General features: G+C 38.2%; 3 protein-coding genes across 6 annotated transcripts in view; 2 read left to right on the top strand and 1 right to left on the bottom strand.

The window, feature by feature from the left end:
* zfhx2 (zinc finger homeobox 2) overlaps positions 1–12,906 on the bottom strand; it is a 57,337-nt gene extending 44,431 nt beyond the window's left edge. The window contains exons 1-3 of one of the 3 annotated variants that reach the window (XM_031891153.1): positions 12,819–12,906; positions 6,208–6,249; positions 5,296–5,439 (exon numbers count right to left, since the gene is read on the bottom strand). The gene's annotated coding sequence lies outside the window, so the exon portion shown is untranslated. Of the gene's footprint in view, positions 1–5,295; positions 5,626–6,207; positions 6,250–12,818 lie in introns of those variants that run through there. The other 2 variants (XM_012971357.3, XM_002941515.5) reach the window with 2 other exon arrangements.
* The window catches only part of LOC100485637 (myosin-7), a 126,191-nt gene that overhangs the window by 44,990 nt on the left and 63,680 nt on the right, over positions 1–17,521 (top strand). The window lies entirely within an intron of this gene.
* The window catches only part of thtpa (thiamine triphosphatase), a 63,894-nt gene that overhangs the window by 44,981 nt on the left and 1,392 nt on the right, over positions 1–17,521 (top strand). The window contains 1 exon segment of one of the 2 annotated variants that reach the window (NM_001097331.1): positions 13,241–13,298. The exons of the other annotated variant lie outside the window; for it this stretch is intronic. The gene's annotated coding sequence lies outside the window, so the exon portion shown is untranslated. 2 annotated transcript variants of the gene reach the window in all.

Genomic DNA, 17,521 nt, shown 5'->3' with positions numbered 1-17,521 from the left:
GCAAGTAAATGAGTAAACCCCCTTTTCCTAAAATAAAAACATTCAAATAGAATGGATTCCTTTATGTGTCTGCTGGAGACTGTCCACTCTATACAGGTATAGGATCCCTTATCTGGAAACCCATTTTCCATAAAGCTCCAAATCACAGGAAGGCCATCTTTTATAGAGTCCATCTTAAGCAAATAATTCTATTTTGTTTCAATTATTTCCCTTTTCTCAGAAATAATTTTAACAGATTGAACTTGGAAGTAACTTAGCTGCATGAATCCATATTGTTGGCAAAACAGTTCTATTGGGTTTATGTGGTGATCCAAATTACAGAAAGATCCCTTATCTGGAAAACCCAGGTCCCAAGCATTTTGCATAAAAGCTCATATACCTTTATATATAACAACCTGACATTTGCTCTAAGAATAAGGGCTCCTTGAAATTACATTTAGATCTATTCTGGGAAGCTGCATGTTTTATTGCTGCCAGTGCTAAAAATGTGAGAATCTGTAGCATGCCTGATCTATACTCTTCAGCAGATACTAAAAAGCATTGTTTAATCAAACAGGCAGACTCCAGCACATTACCCTCTGGAATGAAAGAAAGGGTTCTGGAATTTCTCCTTTTCATTTTAAAAAACAGAGTAAGATCTAGCATCCAGTCTGTCCACTGGCAGGAGATATGAAATTGAACATAGAGGCAAATAACCTGGAAGCCAAGAGCTGGAAATGCAGTAAATGAGAAAAAAAATCAGAATCCAAATGAGAAAGCTATAGAGATACGCAGATACTGCATACAAATAAAGAGACAGGGGAGTGGAAAATGAGAGAGAACAGAGGGAGACAGAGAAAGACAAAAGCAGAGTGACAGAATAAGTCGGAGATGGTTGGGGGCGGAGAGAAATGCAGAAGATCGCAGAGAGACAAAGAGAGCGGAGGAAAGATGCAAGAGAGAAATAAAAAGAGAAGAGGGCAGTTAACAGCCTTGTGACGCAGGACAATTACTTCAATGTATGAATGTAAAGACTACACCTGAGTAGGTCAGGTTGAGGCATGTACATGGCAGTATCGGTCACCTAGCTGGACAAAACCATATTTCTGTATACATGTTATAATGTAGGCAAAAAATGCACTTGACAAATGAAGATGATATAATTTAGTGTGCCTAACACAGCCTTGAGTATAAGGTTAAGGGGATACTGCTTCATATGCAACTCATGCAATTGTTCACAGTGCAATAAATAACACAGGCCTTATCATACTGGGCCCCTCCTTCCTTACTGTGCATCAGTACTTTTTATCTATTGTTTTATTCACTTTGATTCACTTGATATTATGTCCCCCTCATGAAAGCTGCCCAGTAAGTTATGTGCAAATGTACAGCTTTCATACTAGTAAATCTTTGTGCATGAAAAATTGCATATACAACTCTCATAATTGAAAAATGTTTGCAAAAGATCATATTTCTGTGCATGGCCTATAAGAGATCCATTAAAGAGCTATTCCTTTCATTCCATCCCCTGCATCCTCACTGTGCATAGGTTTCTCTCATTCCCTGTGCCTTCCTCCTCACTGTGCCACAGTTCCCTTCAATCTCATTGTATATCAGTTTCTCAGAATTCTTCATTCTAAATGTGTATCAGGTCCTTTCATTCTATTTCATTCTCACAGAGAATTAGTACCCTTCCTCTTCATATTCACTGTGCATCGGTTCTTTTTTTATTCCCCTTACTCTCATTTATTACTGTACATCATGGCCTACAGTCTCTTAGACCCTTTGCCCTTACTGGGCATAATTTTAGTTAATGTCCCATACCCTGCAAAAGCTGCTCTGATCCCCCCTACCATTTATTCTGACAGTACACCACTTCATTTCATGGCCTTTATTCCTCCTCTTCACTATGCATTAGGTTCTCTTATCTCTGCCCCTTCATCCTTACTGTGCATCAGTTTCTCTCATCTCCTGCCCAACATTCTCAATGCCTTTATTCTCACAGTGCATCATCATACTTACTGTTACTAGTTTTTTTTTTTTATTTCCTGTACCTTCACCATTTTTTTATTAATGCCTTACTACCTCATTTGCAATGTATTTAATAAGCTAGCGTTCATTACAACACATGGGATCTTGGCCTGGAGTTATTTATTTTTTAGAATTGCAAGAGATTGCTACATTTAAACCTTCCCTAGGATTTCACAGTGTACAAATAGAAGTAACACACACTTATAATTCAATAACATAAATAAATCTGGGCCATAAACCCATATGAGAAATTAGATATCTGGCCAACCCCAATTAACAGAAATAGGGATGAGGGGTGTCTTTCACTTTTACAAACTTTTATTTGTTTTGCTTCCTGTTTTTCTGTATACCAGCCTTTTACCAGTATATTCCAGTAAAGGTGGATGCTGCACCCTCAACAAATTATCATGCTAGCTGAAGAATAAGATATACACAGTTGAACAGAGCAATATATATTAAAAGTAGAAAATAGACTCCACTAAATTAATAAAAAATTTGCACCTTCCTACCTCTACCTGGACCAATATAGCTGTATTCATTCAACTTTTTACTATTAAACAATTGAAAAAAAAGGCACAATAAATTAATTATTAATTGGGAGCAATTTTATGATATTCTAAATACTAAGACCTTGAGCATTAAGTACAGAGTGTGTTGCAGTATATTAGTAATAGCTATACTCCTATCCTATACACAGTATTTCCTTTCCTATTAAACAGGATGCCAGACAAGGAAGTCCCCTATCACACAAATGATTTGTACGCCTAATTCCATTGCTTAATTCACTTACCAAAATTAACTGTTCTACCACTATGTGTGTCTGACACTCTCTTGTTTTAGTAGCAATGACTGACATTATTGTTTTTTAATTTGTGGACTCTGTTTACTTTTCAATCCACCCTGTCAATATATACCTGTTGGACAGCTCCCCGCCTTCTCTGCTTCTGCTGTCACAATTGTTTTATCTTCCACTTTCTGTCCCCGCCATCCTCACTGTGTATCAGTTATCATCTTCTCTTATTTCTTTATACTCACCATGCGTCACAATGCATGGGTTCATCTGATTTGTTGTCTTCTTCTCTAGGCATATATTTATCTTTCAATACATTACAGGGACATTTCTTTAAGTAACCCACCAGCTTTCTATATTCAGGGTATTTCTTAAAACATTACCTATGTTGCACCTCTGCATCAGTATGCTTTCCTGTAAACTTAAGTTTGCTTTAGATACTTCTGTGTACAAGTGTCTACTTTTCTTTCATTAACACCCATTTACCCTCTGGCAGAGAGAGCTTAATAGTTATTACATATCCCTGTGTAGCTTTGCCTTTTCTAGCCATCTTATTCCATTTCTACCTTTGTCTACACCTTTTTTTGTTGGATCTTTGTATCTGCAGATTTTCTTCTTATACATTTTTCTGAATCCTATTATAAAACCCTTTATCAATCAAATTTCTTTTTCCTGCTGTCATCACATGTTTTGCTTGTTCCGCCCATTTGGCCCATTTTTAACTTCCAAATCTTTTTTATAAGCCCCCTTCTGTCTTATTTGGCTGCCCTATTTCTTGAATAGTTCTCCACCATGCTGTTTATGTTTTCTATTTCCTCTGTCTATGGTTGTTTATCCTTCTTTTTTCCTATACTGCAGAACATGACCTCTTCCCTATAAGTATTAGTGCTGTCTCTGTGCTTTGCGTGTCCTGCTCTCTCAAAGGCCTTTCTATGTCATATCTAAATATATACCTATCTTTATATACATTGTTATTAAAATGAGCCATATGCTTAACCCTTTGTATATGTACTCTGATCTCTTGTCTACATGAAACCTTACTTTGCATTTATACAAATATTTTCTTCTCCTTAACCTTCTGCCCAATTTATGTAAGTGCTGCTTCTTTCTTCTCCTGTGTATATTTTTTTCTATTCTGGATTTATATGGCTCCTTTCCCCCTCATTACATAGCTATGCCTCTTTTTATCTCTACCTCTATATGTAGCTTGTAGCTGTGTTTCTCTACATAGTATGTGCTTTTCTCTTTTTATCTGTACATCTCTCCCACCCACACTGCCTATACTCATCTGTCTTACCAAATGAAATGCTTCCCTGTCTATATTTTTCCAACCCCCAATGTATATGCTGTTTCTGCTTATCCCCCAGCTTCTTTCTGTTCATTTCTGTTTCAGTGCATTCCAGTATTTGATTATTTCTATCCCAACATAAATACATGTTTCACTCTCTATATCTACTGCTCTAGTTTCATTTGCAAACCTTTGTAACAGTTGCACAGTTTCTCTTTGCATCTCTTTGCATGTTCTAGTACCAAACAGGTTCCTTTCATATCCTTTTATCTGTACATCATGTCTATACAGTGACATGCATTCCTTTTTTGTCTTTGGAGAAAACATTGTGGTTTGTGTTTCCAAAAAAAAATTGTTCTTCATTTCAATAAATATAACACCAACAAAAAAAATCCATCAATCAGACAGATAATCAGACACGCAAAGCTTGTGATGTCACAAACCATTTGGGGCAGGTGTGAAGGACTCTCAGGCCGCTGACGTTTCCCTGTGTCTTTCATTCACTTTGACCCCTGCCCCCCACCATCCTCTGTCCTGGGTTTACCTATAAAAACCTCAGAAATGCAATAAAGAGGAATGTGTAATGACTGCACAAAGATTTGTCCATATGTGTCATTACCTATACATCCTTCCACAATTTATATAAAAAGAAAACATTGGTCACACCCCTTTGACATAAATGCTAAAATGTACATATATATTATATGTGTATATGTGTGCATCTCTGTGTATTAGACACACATTTGTATTCGTTATGCATACAAAAAATAATCTGCTCTTTACATGTTAATGTTTTTATATACATTAATTTTTATATACCCTTACCGAGCTGTAGACTAAATGTTTTATATATTCCATATTTTTCAGTACCTTTAGGTTAATTGAATGCCTGTACATAAATACACACACATAAATAAATATATATATATATATACACTTACTGAACTGATCTTTTAGAAATGTCTGCCATATTCATATGTGCGTGTGTATATATAACAATATATGAAAATACTATTGTCTATAGGAATAGGATTTCCAGTATATGTGACTCAGTATTTAAAAAGCAATGGTTAGCCCTCAATCAATCGCCTTCTGACCCACAAGCCACAGAAAGAGTGAAAGAAGGAGAGAGACAGGGGGAGAGAGACGAAAAGAGAGAGAGAGAGGGAAAAAAACAGAAATAGATTGTAAAATCAATGCTACTTACAGCTTAGCTGGTGCGAGAGGATAAAGCTGTGTCTGAGGGATGCTGAGGAGGCGGTCTCTCTCTCTCTCTCTTTCTCCCTCTCTCTCTCTCTCTCTCTCTCTCTCGGGCTTTCTTGCTCCCCCCTTTACAGAGGGAAGATGAAGACTAGGAAAAAATAAATCAATGTCTTTGTGGTGTGAGGTACTTTCTCTGTGTGGACAGGGCTTTTCCTATTGATTTACAGTCTCCGAGACACCTCTCTCTCTCCCCCTCTCTCTCCCAGATCCATTCACAGACAGCTCCTCTCTCTCCCTAGCACAATGGAATAATCAATACACGCACACACACACACACTCACTCACTCACACAGCACAGTGCTGGGAGACTGAGCAGGTGCAAAGAGAAGCAGTCTGGGAGAGATGCTGGGAAGAACTAGATACTCGGTTTTGGCACTGAAAGGGTGTATGCAGAGGGAGGTGGCAAAGGGACAGTTCAAAGGAAAGAAGAGGTGTCAATCTAGAGGCAGAGCATTCACCTTTTCAGCTGAAATTCAGGGAATAGCAGAGGAGCCACAGAGATGCATAGAGTACTGAAAGGGACGCAGGAAGAGAGAGATGTCACCTTTCATGAGAGGAGGGGGAAACAAATAAAGAAATGAATCAGATATTAAAAAGCCAGCCGTCTCTAGGAACAATAAATACATGTTATGAAGATCTGCAGCAGTCTGGTAAACACATAGGCCAAATGAAAGCTTTAAAATAGATCAGGCAGCATTAATGTGATGGTTCTCAGTACTAAGGACAGGATGAGTGCTGGTTTTCTCTGTGTAGGTTGAAACGTACTGACAGGATCGCCTTGCTCTAATGCAGTAGGAATTTTGGACTGATTATTAAATGGATAGGCTACGTGCAAAGTATGGGAATCAAGGCTTACCTCCTTCCAATACTTTATAAGCCAGTCTGTTTACAATTGTACCTAATGGAAATGGAAACTCAAAATTAGTATATACCCACAGATAGGAAATTGTACAGAACATTAACCATTTCACAAATGATTGCTGGGTAGGCTCAAACTGTGTCTAAAGCTGGCCATACACCAAGAAACCTTGTTTCATACGATATTCGGTGTGTGTGTGGCGGCTCGATGAAGTGACCGATATTGCAAAAGGCTGCGGATAGCAGTCGACTCGTTGATCGGGCAGGTTAAAAGATTTTGATCGGGCGCCATTGAAGGCGCCCAAGCAAAATCTAGGTTCAAGGCTGAATCGGCAGAAGGAGGTAGAATTTCTATTGTTTCTACCTCCATCTCTGACGATTCAGCCCTGAACGTCAGTGGAGGGTGGGAACGATCTTTCGTTCCACCAATGGTCACACGAAAGATCGAAAATTGCTATGTGTATGGCCAGCTTAACAGACAGCACAAACCAGTTACAGCATGAGGTGAAGGGAGGAGGATTTTTTTAATGGTAATCTATTTATCTACACCACAAGGACCACACATGGAATAGCCTCAGTTTCCCTTTTTGCCCTGCTTAGCTCTTTGCATCTATCTAGGACATTTGGACCACTACAGCTTGCAAAAAATACCAATAATTGCTTATCAGGCTGTATGGGTCATACAGTGGCGATTTTAGCCAAAAAATTAATCTGAGCTTTTTTGAAGGCAAAATCCACCTGTAGCAGCCAGCAGTGTATGACAAATTTCCATTACTCCTAATGACAGAAGGAATGGCCTGGTCCAGGCATCCCATGTGCTGCTCATGACAGTATTTCTCAGTCTCAATAAAAAAGCCTTTATTTTCTTATGGCATCAGCTCAGTAGCATTTCGAGTGGTACATAAAAGCAAGACTATACCCCAAAACAATGTAGGTCTCTATAAAAATATATTGCATAAACAAGCTCTGTATGTAAACTATGTAAAACCCTGCTTCATCTAAATTAACTATTTTCATAAAAATATACTTTTTTCTAGTAATATGTGCTATTGGGCAATCAGAAAGAGAAATTTTCAAGAATTAAGGGTTGCTTTCTGGGATCATAGGATTCACAGTGCACACAAACAAGCCAAGACACACATACATGCTAGGCCACATTAGCCAATTCATGGACAGAGTTCTGCCTTTTGCTTTAACACTTCTTCCTGTTGTAGTTTTATTTCTGGTCATGTGATCTCTGAGGGAGCACACAGCCCATCACTAAATGGTGGATCAAGGGGAAGGATGTAAAAGAGCAATATTTACTGATATATATATTTCCAATTTGGCGAGATATTTTAATAGGTCACTTAACCTAACATAAACTATCTGTTGGTTATGTATTCATTCTGGGGGTGTAGTTTTCCTTTAAGCATGATCTGGGCATCCATACATAAACTGATGCTGGCGTTTTTCCATTGCCTCAAATACAGTATATTACATGTCCCATGAAGCTAATGCTCTAATGCTGCATGCCTATTGCAAATCGTAGTTATATACCACTGCAGTAAGATGCGCACAATAAGAAAATAACAAATAGCCAACTCTTGATTCACATAATAAATATACAGTACTTTAGGATAGCCATTGTTGAGTGTATTTATAACAAAACAATGAAAGTTTAGCAAAACATACAGCCGTCTATCCAAAATCCCACTGCTCTGTATGCACTGAAGCCAAGAAAGTCCATGGTCCACTGTGTATTATTAAAGTAAAAAAATCTTTATTCTTGCGTGATTCACTATTTCTCTGCAATAATAAGACATTAAAATGTATGTACTACTTACTAACCCAGCAGAGATTATTATTACTTTTTTTTTTAAAACATTTTAGGAATGCTGTTCCAAATTACAGGAATTTCCTAGGTCCCAAGCATGATAAAATACTATAACTTTATCATCATTATGCATTTTAGTGTAGCTGTAGCTATACATTTATAACATTAGAAATGATGATCAAATTATCTAAAAAAAATACAAAATAAACACATAAAATAGTTATTCATGAACTGAATACTTCAGTGGTTATTTTTCAGGCCAACATTCTGAAAGGCCAAACAATATTTAGATGAAATGGTGCTGAAGTCTGATCAGTGGCACTCTGCCAGTGGAATAGTGCTGCACTAAACAATCTCTTAGGCTGTACTGTATTATTAATGTAATAAAAATTGCAGCCTCAGGAATTGCCCGTATCACTAAGTAAGTATCAAACATAAACACCTCAATGTCCCTGAGTGGTGTGGTTTATCAAACAAAAAATGTTAGCAGCACAAGTTCTCCCACCCTGTGGTTAAATCCTGCATGATATTAAAATTTAATATAATTTCAGAAGGCTTGGAGGCTGGAGATTGTTAGGACAGGATTAGCACATTTGGATCCATCCAAATGAGCTAAACTAGAGACCTTCAACCTATTGAACTTTATAATCAACATTATGTAACATGTCATAATTTGGATCTGATAGCAAGTAAATGACAGATTTAAAGCTATACCCGTTAAAGTATATAATTCGTGTAGGTGTATCTAGTTGTCTAGATCTAGTGCAAAACCCTGGGGTGAATGTAGGAGCTTCATAAATAAACTATAACATTAAGACCCATGGGTAATCCAGATTGTTCTTTTTTTAATAATGTGGCTACCAAATTAGTGTAACAGCCCTGTTTTAGCTGCCAATCAATGAGCAGTAAGAGGAAGTGTCTCTGGGGCAAAGGTTATCAGTTCCCATAATTACTGAAGGATGCTTATAAAAAATGCAATTAACAGTGATTGCATTTAAAGGAACGCTAAACTGTCTAAACAGGCATATGTCGTAACATGTTGCAAATTTACCACAGTGCAGTAACCTATAGCAACCAATTAAAATTCACACTTGATTACTCTGGTGCAGTTGGAATGATGATAATGGATTCTTCAATTACAGCTTTGGCCAAGGCTGGAAATTCGCTCAGTCTCGAATAGAAAATGCAGGTTAAGTGTAAATACACTTTAGAGGAGCTAAATCCTCACAGATTAACTTGCATAAGTCTAGAGTAAAACATTTCATAAGTACATACTTTCCTACATGCAGGAACTGTATGCTGCTTAATTATGACCACAACCCCCTAACTCCCTAGACATCTCTTTCTTACTTCCCATTATGCAGCTGTCTGACCTGCCATCTCATCTGTGCCGTGGCCAGTGGTGATGTATCTTTGATCAAGACAACCTTTGGTAAGGATAGTAATCACCAAACATATGTGTGCGGCAACTTTAAAGTGGGCACTGATAAAATACTTATGGGCAATATAGGCTGACTTGGTTTCACACACACAATACAAACATTGATTTTCTAAAGATAGATCAGGTGGGCAGTCCATTATCTATTACATTGTTGAATTTATATACAAGCCAATAACAATCATTTGCTTAACAGATTTACTATACTGTATGTCCAATCAAAACCAGCATATTAAAGGTGGTGAAATTTTATCCTGTACATATGCGTAGATTTTGGTCAGTTTTGTTGAAAATTTGACAAACTGCCTGACAGTATCTGATACTACTCTCAACCATAAAAAGTTAAGTTAATGTATTTGAACCTTAAATCGCACATAGTAGAGCAGATTGTACTTAAATACATACAGTTTTTGTGTTCAACAACCACAGTGGGGCTCTTTTTTCAACACTGGGGGGCAATTTACAGTAACCCATGGCAATCAATCAATTTTTTTGCTTTTATTTTTCAACCTGCAGCTGGCTGAATAAAGGCTAATCACTGATTGGTTGCTATGGGTTACTACACAGGTTTAATACTACCTAGATTTGTCCAGAATTTATAAATGAGCCATAGTAATTTGTATTTAGCTCCTACTGTTTTGTTTGTATTTTGTGTCCTCTTCTAATTTCAGTGAACTGGCTGAGTAGACTATTGTGCAAATTTTACCACAAACACTAAATACACGAAAGAAATACTTTTTAGCAAATTTAAAATATTGTCAGCTGACAGGCGGGGAAGGTAATCGGTAGAAAATTATATAGTGATTTTTATACTATAGTACAAAATGTTTAGGTTTCACAATGTTATCCAGTGAGTGTACAGTGGTGCTTAAAATTTTGTGAACCCTTTGGAATTTTTCTCCATAAATATAACCTAAAATGTGATCTGTTCACACAAGTCCTAAAACTAGATATTAAGAACAAATGAGTTAAAATGTTATTTTTTGAGAAAATTATCCAAAGCTACATATTTGTGTGTTGCAAAAGTATGTTTTCAGTAACTGGTGTTACTTTTGGGCAGCAAAAACTACAGTACAATAAAACGTTTGCAGTAACCATTAATGATCCTGTGAGACCTGCGAGTTTACCCTTAGGTCAGGTGATTGGAACTTGCATATACTTGGAACCTAAAGTATATGCAGAAGTAGTGCACACATTAATGTGCATATGGGCTGAGTACAGGTCCTGCAATCGCATCATTTTGTGGGTTAGAGTTGGGTGTGGGTTGAGGTTTTGTAGGTTAGAGTTGGGTGTGGGTTGAGGTTTTGTAGGTTAGAGTTAGGTGAGGGTTTTTCCCTGACCTGCAATTCACTAGTTGATGAGTCCTGCGCATAAGCTTGGGGGGATTTTTTATTCCATTTCTCTTACAGAACAGTTTCAATTTAGGTATATTGGTGGGCTTCCTTGCATAAACTAGCTACTTTGGGCCCTTCCACAACAGGTCAGGGCCAAATTATGACTTTGACCAAATTAACTGCTTTCTTCAGTAGACTGACTTGTGTTATGGGTTGTCTTGTCACCATGGGTTGTTGTCTTGTCATCAATATCATCATCATTTATATTGCAACAGCAAGTTACACATTACTTTACATTAATTTATAACAAGTGGAGAAGTCTTAGAATAATTTATCAAGCAAGGGTTACAGCAGTGATCCCCAACCAGTGGCTTGGGAGCAACATGTTGCTCACCAACCCCTTGGATGTCGCTCCCAGTGGCCTTAAATTAGGTGCTTATTTTTGAATTTCTGGCTTGAAGGCAAGTTTTGGTTGCATAAAAACCCAGTATAATGCCTAACAGAGCCTTATGTAGGCTGCCAACCCTTGGATCTTTTTTCATGCTTGTGTTGATCCCCAACACTTTTTCAATTTAAATGTAGCTCACACAAAGGTTGGGGACCCCTGGGTTACAGAATTAAAATGTGGATGGACAGATTCATTGTTCTGAGGAATTTGTTGGTACAATTCAGAATTCACAATTTCATCAATAATGACAAGCTGTCCTGGTCCAGAGGCAGCAAAGCAGGTTCAAACCATTATACCACCACCAACATATACATAAAGTTTTTATGCTGGACACATTTAATTTAAGCCAAGTTCAATAGCCTTCTGACATGTGATCCACGTGGAATTTACTAAACTGAAGATAGGTAGCAATGTTCTTTTTGTATGGTAGTGGATTTTTCCTTGCAACCCTGCCATGTTCAAGGTTCTGTTGATGGTGGACTCATGAATACTGAATTCACTAATGCAAGAGAGGCCTTTCGTTCCTGAGAAGTTAGCCTGAAGTTCTTTGAGATCTCCCAGAGTCTTATTTGCCTTGCTTACCACCTGAACTTTGTTCGGTGACCATTCCTAGGGTGGGTAACCATGATGTTGAATTGTACACAATCTGCCTGACAGTGAGAAGGTGGAGTTTGGTTTGTAAACTTTTCTAGTCTGATGAGCATCAGTATTTTTTAGAAATCTCCTTTGTCCAAGCCATGACACATTTACACAAACCTGTGTATAACACCTTCCCGTGGGACAAGTCCGTCAATTAAAGCAGTACCTCTTGTATGCTGTGGTCCTCCTGCTGTCAGCCACAGCTTTCTTGAGCCTTATTAGCAAGCTGTGATATGATCACAGATGAGGGCCGACCTACTTATGTATTATTGTAACTTGGTGGCCTTAAATGGAAGCAGTTCTAGTTCTGTGACAGCCAAAAAGCCACCTACTCACAATAAAGAGTGTGCATTCTTTATGTTATCTAATAGCACTTAGCAAGTGTGCCTCAAGCCGTCCCTGTACTTACACCAGCCAAAGGTACAGACAGTTCTTTTTTTGTAACAACTGGAAGGCTACCTTAATATGTTCTATTTGATGCCAAAACTGCATGTTCCTCCATGTGAGCTGGTGGTGCTCCAGCTGCCAAAGGACTACAACTGTTTCTTTTCAAAACCAAGTCAGTCTATGTAGGGTTGTCCCCTTTTGTGGTGAGTCCAGGGGTTGGGGACTGATGTTTTGGGTGGGGTGGGTGCCATTAGGAGCAGGGCGATGACAGCTCTGAAATGACAGGGGGGCATATAATGATACAGCATTTGGCAATTGGCTAAAATCATTAATTTCAAAGTCTTGAGTTTCAGGTGAAAACTGTATAGGTGGCAACTCTAGTTCTGTGACAGATAGAGGATCACATGCAGGAACATAAAATCTTGTCAAAATTCAGTGTCACTAATCAGTTAGCTCACAGGGAAGGAAATTGTGACAGCAGGAAGGCCACAGCATACTATAAGGCAAATTCAAGGTGTTGCTTTCCTCACTTACAGAAATGCATTACCATTCCTGTAGCTTCAATCTGCAGGGATGTCATCTGCCTTTCAGTACACAAAAGAGGTGGATTTTAACCAGAAAATGCACACACTGGCAGAACAGAGTGAATGCTAGTGTAAGAAACATCATCTACTGCTTTAAATGCGTGAATATTTCACACGGAAGGCTATTTTATGTAGTAGAATATGTGCAGATTGAAGTTCTGGGAATAAGTAATGGGACACAACATAACTTCAGGAAGTTTGGGTGAAAGCTGCCACTCTACCAGCAGCCATGAGCCGAAACAAGCCGAGACAGTTTGATTGTGGCTAGGAGCAAAGAAATATGGGGCGGGACTTGGGCTGCTATTGCACAGCTGTGATTGTCACTCACAGTGATGACCACTTCCTGTAGAAGAATGAATGCAAACACCCAGTCCTTAATTCAGCCCAGAGACGGAGCAGAGAGGGTGCCTCTGCAGCTCTAATATAATTACAATTTTTATGAGGTAAAAATATGATTTAAACAATTTTTTTTTCCGAGACACTGCACATCTACAGGGAAGGGAATATAATACTAGGAGATGAGGATGACACAATAGGTCTCTTGTTTACAGCGTCTTCTGCAGACAGAAATTATAACATCTATTTGAGAAATATTCTGACATTGGATCACAAGGCTTGAACTAGGGGTAGGCTTTGCTCTCTGTTTTAAATTTTACTTTTCATGGCAGCAGTCTCCTTGTACAGCAGGAGTGTGCCATTCTTATGCATCAGAAAATCACTTTGAACTCCCAAAATGGTCCTTTCACAGAGCTGGATCTTTTCTTTAATACCAAATACACTCAAAAAGCACCAGTGATGCAGTTTAAGATGCAGTAACAGGACAGTGTTGGACAAAGAATGATCCTGCAGTATAAAGAAGAAGGAAAATAGGATGACATTTCTGTTTTAAAAAAATGTAACATGGTGGCAGATGTTGAGAACACTGAGTCATAAAATAGAAAGGGGGAAAGCATGAGATAACAACAAATGGGGGTGAATAGAACATGGATTGTAGGGATGGAATGGCATACTGGGTATTAGGAGAGAATGTGGGAATGAAAAAAATTGCAGATGTAAAGGGATGGAAAAAGGAGAGAATGACATGCAGTATGAACAAAGGTGTAAGGATAGATGGTGGTAAAGAAAAGGAGATCTGATACTTGGTTTACCCTGTTTCTACTTCGCATGCATTCACTCATTATGCATGTGTGTGCCCCAACATGGCCGGCCGAATTAGGAGCTTCCTTCTGGTTCCGGGGCCAGAATACTCGGAGCATGAGGTTTGTTAGCTACCAAGTCTGGTGTGGGAAACAAGTTTTAGTTCATAGATAACCTTAAGTATCTCCACTTCCCTCAGCCCTGCGCTTTTCTACCTGGCTGAGAGAAGCGGATCTGCTTCGGTACACTCCTCCCGGCACACAAAAATCTATTGCTCTCTGAGGCTACAGTTTGATTGTTATTGTTACTTTTAATTACTTATTCTATTTAGTCCTTTATCCTTTCAAATTCCAGTCTCTGCTTCAAATCACTGCCTAGTTGCTAGGGAAAAAATGACCTTAGCAACCAAACTAGAGAGCTGCCGAATAAAAAGTTAAATAGCCAAAAAAACATGTTACATGTGTCAGCATTGAACCTCATATGGCTGTTTGCTGCTCAGTCCTCAGATTCAGTCAAATCTTTCATACAGTTGTAACATCCTGCATGGAACTTACAGTTTTGCACAATTTAGTATTGTGATGCTAAAGGCGATGTAAGGGTTAACTGGCACAGCCCAAGGTATTCTGGTGTCTTGGGTGGGACAAGAAACACAAGAGATCTACATTCATAGTAATATAGTAGATAAGGTTGAAATAAAAGACAAGTCCATCAAGTTCAACCTGTTTGCCTAAGGAAAACCCGCCTAAGTGCTAGTTAATTTAGAGGATTTTTACTTATAATGCCAGTACATAACCTTGAATGTGATTCCTTAATAAAACTTCAAATAGCTTGCCCACAGCAAATGTCAGACTTACAGGACTGTAGATAACTGAATATTACATATCTGTAATATGCCTTTGACATATGTACTGTTCACCTTTTTGTAATATTTAATATTAAATATAATACACTTTGTTCTTGCTGTTCTAATAATACCCAGGGCCTAAAAGAGTACAACTGTGTGCCTAACTCTTGGCATGGTAAAAGGAAACATTTGCTTATTTGAATGTTGGACTTCTGGTAGGATGTGTTAAAAAAAAAATGAATCCTTTTTGCTGGAAACAGGGGGTTTACTGCTACTTTAATGCTAGTTCACAAGCTACTATTTTAAATATGGATGAATATATTTCATTAGAATGTGATTTTAATTCAGAAAACCCTGAGCTATATTGCAGGTCATTGGAAACTTAAGAAATCAGACTCCACTATTATGTGTGTCCCCCAAGAAAAAAAATTACATATATTATATATATATATATATATATATATATATATATATATATATATATATGTATAGAAAATAATCATCTGTGGCCAGCACACCCTTCAATGTTTCATCAAAATTTTTTTATTGTAGATATATTGTTAAAACCAACGTTTCGGTCCTTATTAGGACCTTTCTCAAGGATAATAATAAGGACCGAAACGTTGGTTTTAACAATATATCTACAATAAAAAATTTTTGGTGAAACATTGAAGGTTGTGCTGGCCACAGATGATTATTTTCTATACAGACATAATTTTGGCTAAGCACCCCGCAGAATATTGAGCCTTGGAGTGCGGACACCATTTGGATTGATATATATATACAACCTGGATTCCAAAAAAGTTGGGACACTAAACAAATTGTGAATAAAAACTGAATACAATGATGTGGAGGTGCCAACTTCTAATATTTTATTCAGAATAGAACATAAATCACGGAACAAAAGTTTAAACTGAGAAAATGTACCATTTTAAGGGAAAGATATGTTGATTCAGAATTTCATGGTGTCAACAAATCCCAAAAAAGTTGGGACAAGGCCATTTTCACCACTGTGTGGCATCTCCCCTTCTTCTTTCAACACTCAACAGACGTCTTGGGACCGAGGAGACCAGTTTCTCAAGTTTAGGAATAGGAATGCTCTCCCATTCTTGTCTTATACAGCCCTCTAACTGTTCAATCATCTTGGGCCTTATTTGTCGCACCTTCCTCTTTATGATGCGCCAAATGTTCTCTATAGGTGAAAGATCTGGACTGCAGACTGGCCATTTCAGTACCCGGATCCTTCTCCTACGCAGCCATGATATTGTGATTGATGCAGAATGTGGTCTGGCATTATCTTGTTGAAAAATGCAGGATCTTCCCTGAAAGAGATGACGTCTGGATGGGAGCATATGTTGTTCTAGAACCTGAATATATTTTTCTGCATTGATGCTGCCTTTCCAGACATGCAAGCTGCCCATGCCACACGCACTCATGCAACCCCATACCATCAGAGATGCAGGCTTCTGAACTGAGCGTTGATAACAACTTGGGTTGTCCTTGTCCTCTTTGGTCCGGATGACATGGCGTCCCAGATTTCCAAAAAGAACTTCGAATTGTGACTCGTCTGACCACAGAACATTTTGCCACACTCCATTTTAAATGATCCCTGGCCCAGTGAAAACGCCTGAGCTTGTGGATCTTGCTTAGAAATGGCTTCTTCTTTGCACTGTAGAGTTTCATTGTCAGTGTTCACTGACAATGGTTTCTGGGAGTATTCCTGAGCCCATTCTGTGATTTCCTTTACAGTAGCATTCCTGTTTGTGGTGCAGTGTCGTTTAAGGGCCCAGAGATCACGGGCATCCAGTATGGTTTTACGGCCTTGACCCTTACGCACAGAGATTGTTCCAGATTCTCTGAATCTTTGGATGATATTATGCACAGTGATGATGATGATAGATGCAAAATCTTTGCAATTTTTCACTGGGTAACACCTTTCTGATATTGCTCCACTATCTTTCTGCGCAACATTGTGGGAATTGGTGATCCTCTACCCATCTTGGCTTCTGAGAGACACTGCAACTCTGAGAAGCTCTTTTTATACCCAATCATGTTGCCAATTGACCTAATTAGTGTTATTTGGTCTTCCAGCTCTTCGTTATGCTCAAATTTACTTTTTCCAGCCTCTTATTGCTACTTGATTTGTTGACACCATGAAATTCTGAATCAACATATTTTTCCCTTAAAATGGTACATTTTCTCAGTTTAAACATTTGTTCCGTGATTTATGTTCTATTCTGAATAAAATATTAGAAGTTGGCACCTCCACATCATTGCGTTCAGTTTTTATTCACAATTTGTTTAGTGTCCCAACTTTTTCGGAATCCGGTTTGTATATAAGAACAGGTCAAAGCAGGCACTCACGTATAACGAAGTAATAATTTGCCTGGGTGCAGTATAAAGTGAGCATACAAAATTAGAAAGAATATGCCGCACACACAGGTCTTACATGCAAAAAACAAAAAAAATTTTATTTGGATCAGGGACTGATGAGAAAGGCTGCTTGTGCGGCCGAAACGTCAGTCCTTGATCCAAATAAAACATTTTTTTTGTTTTTTGCATCTAAGACTTGTGTGGGCGGCATATTCTTTCTAGTTGTATATATATATGTATTTCTAACAACTGCATACTGCAGGTTCAGGGGTTTTTTACGATAACTGTTACAGTGTCACATTATTCTGGCAG

The sequence above is a fragment of the Xenopus tropicalis genome, chromosome 1 (assembly GCF_000004195.4).
Source record: "Xenopus tropicalis strain Nigerian chromosome 1, UCB_Xtro_10.0, whole genome shotgun sequence".
In the NCBI taxonomy this organism is placed as follows: Eukaryota; Metazoa; Chordata; class Amphibia; order Anura; family Pipidae; genus Xenopus; species Xenopus tropicalis.
This window is presented reverse-complemented; position numbering and strand designations above follow the sequence as displayed.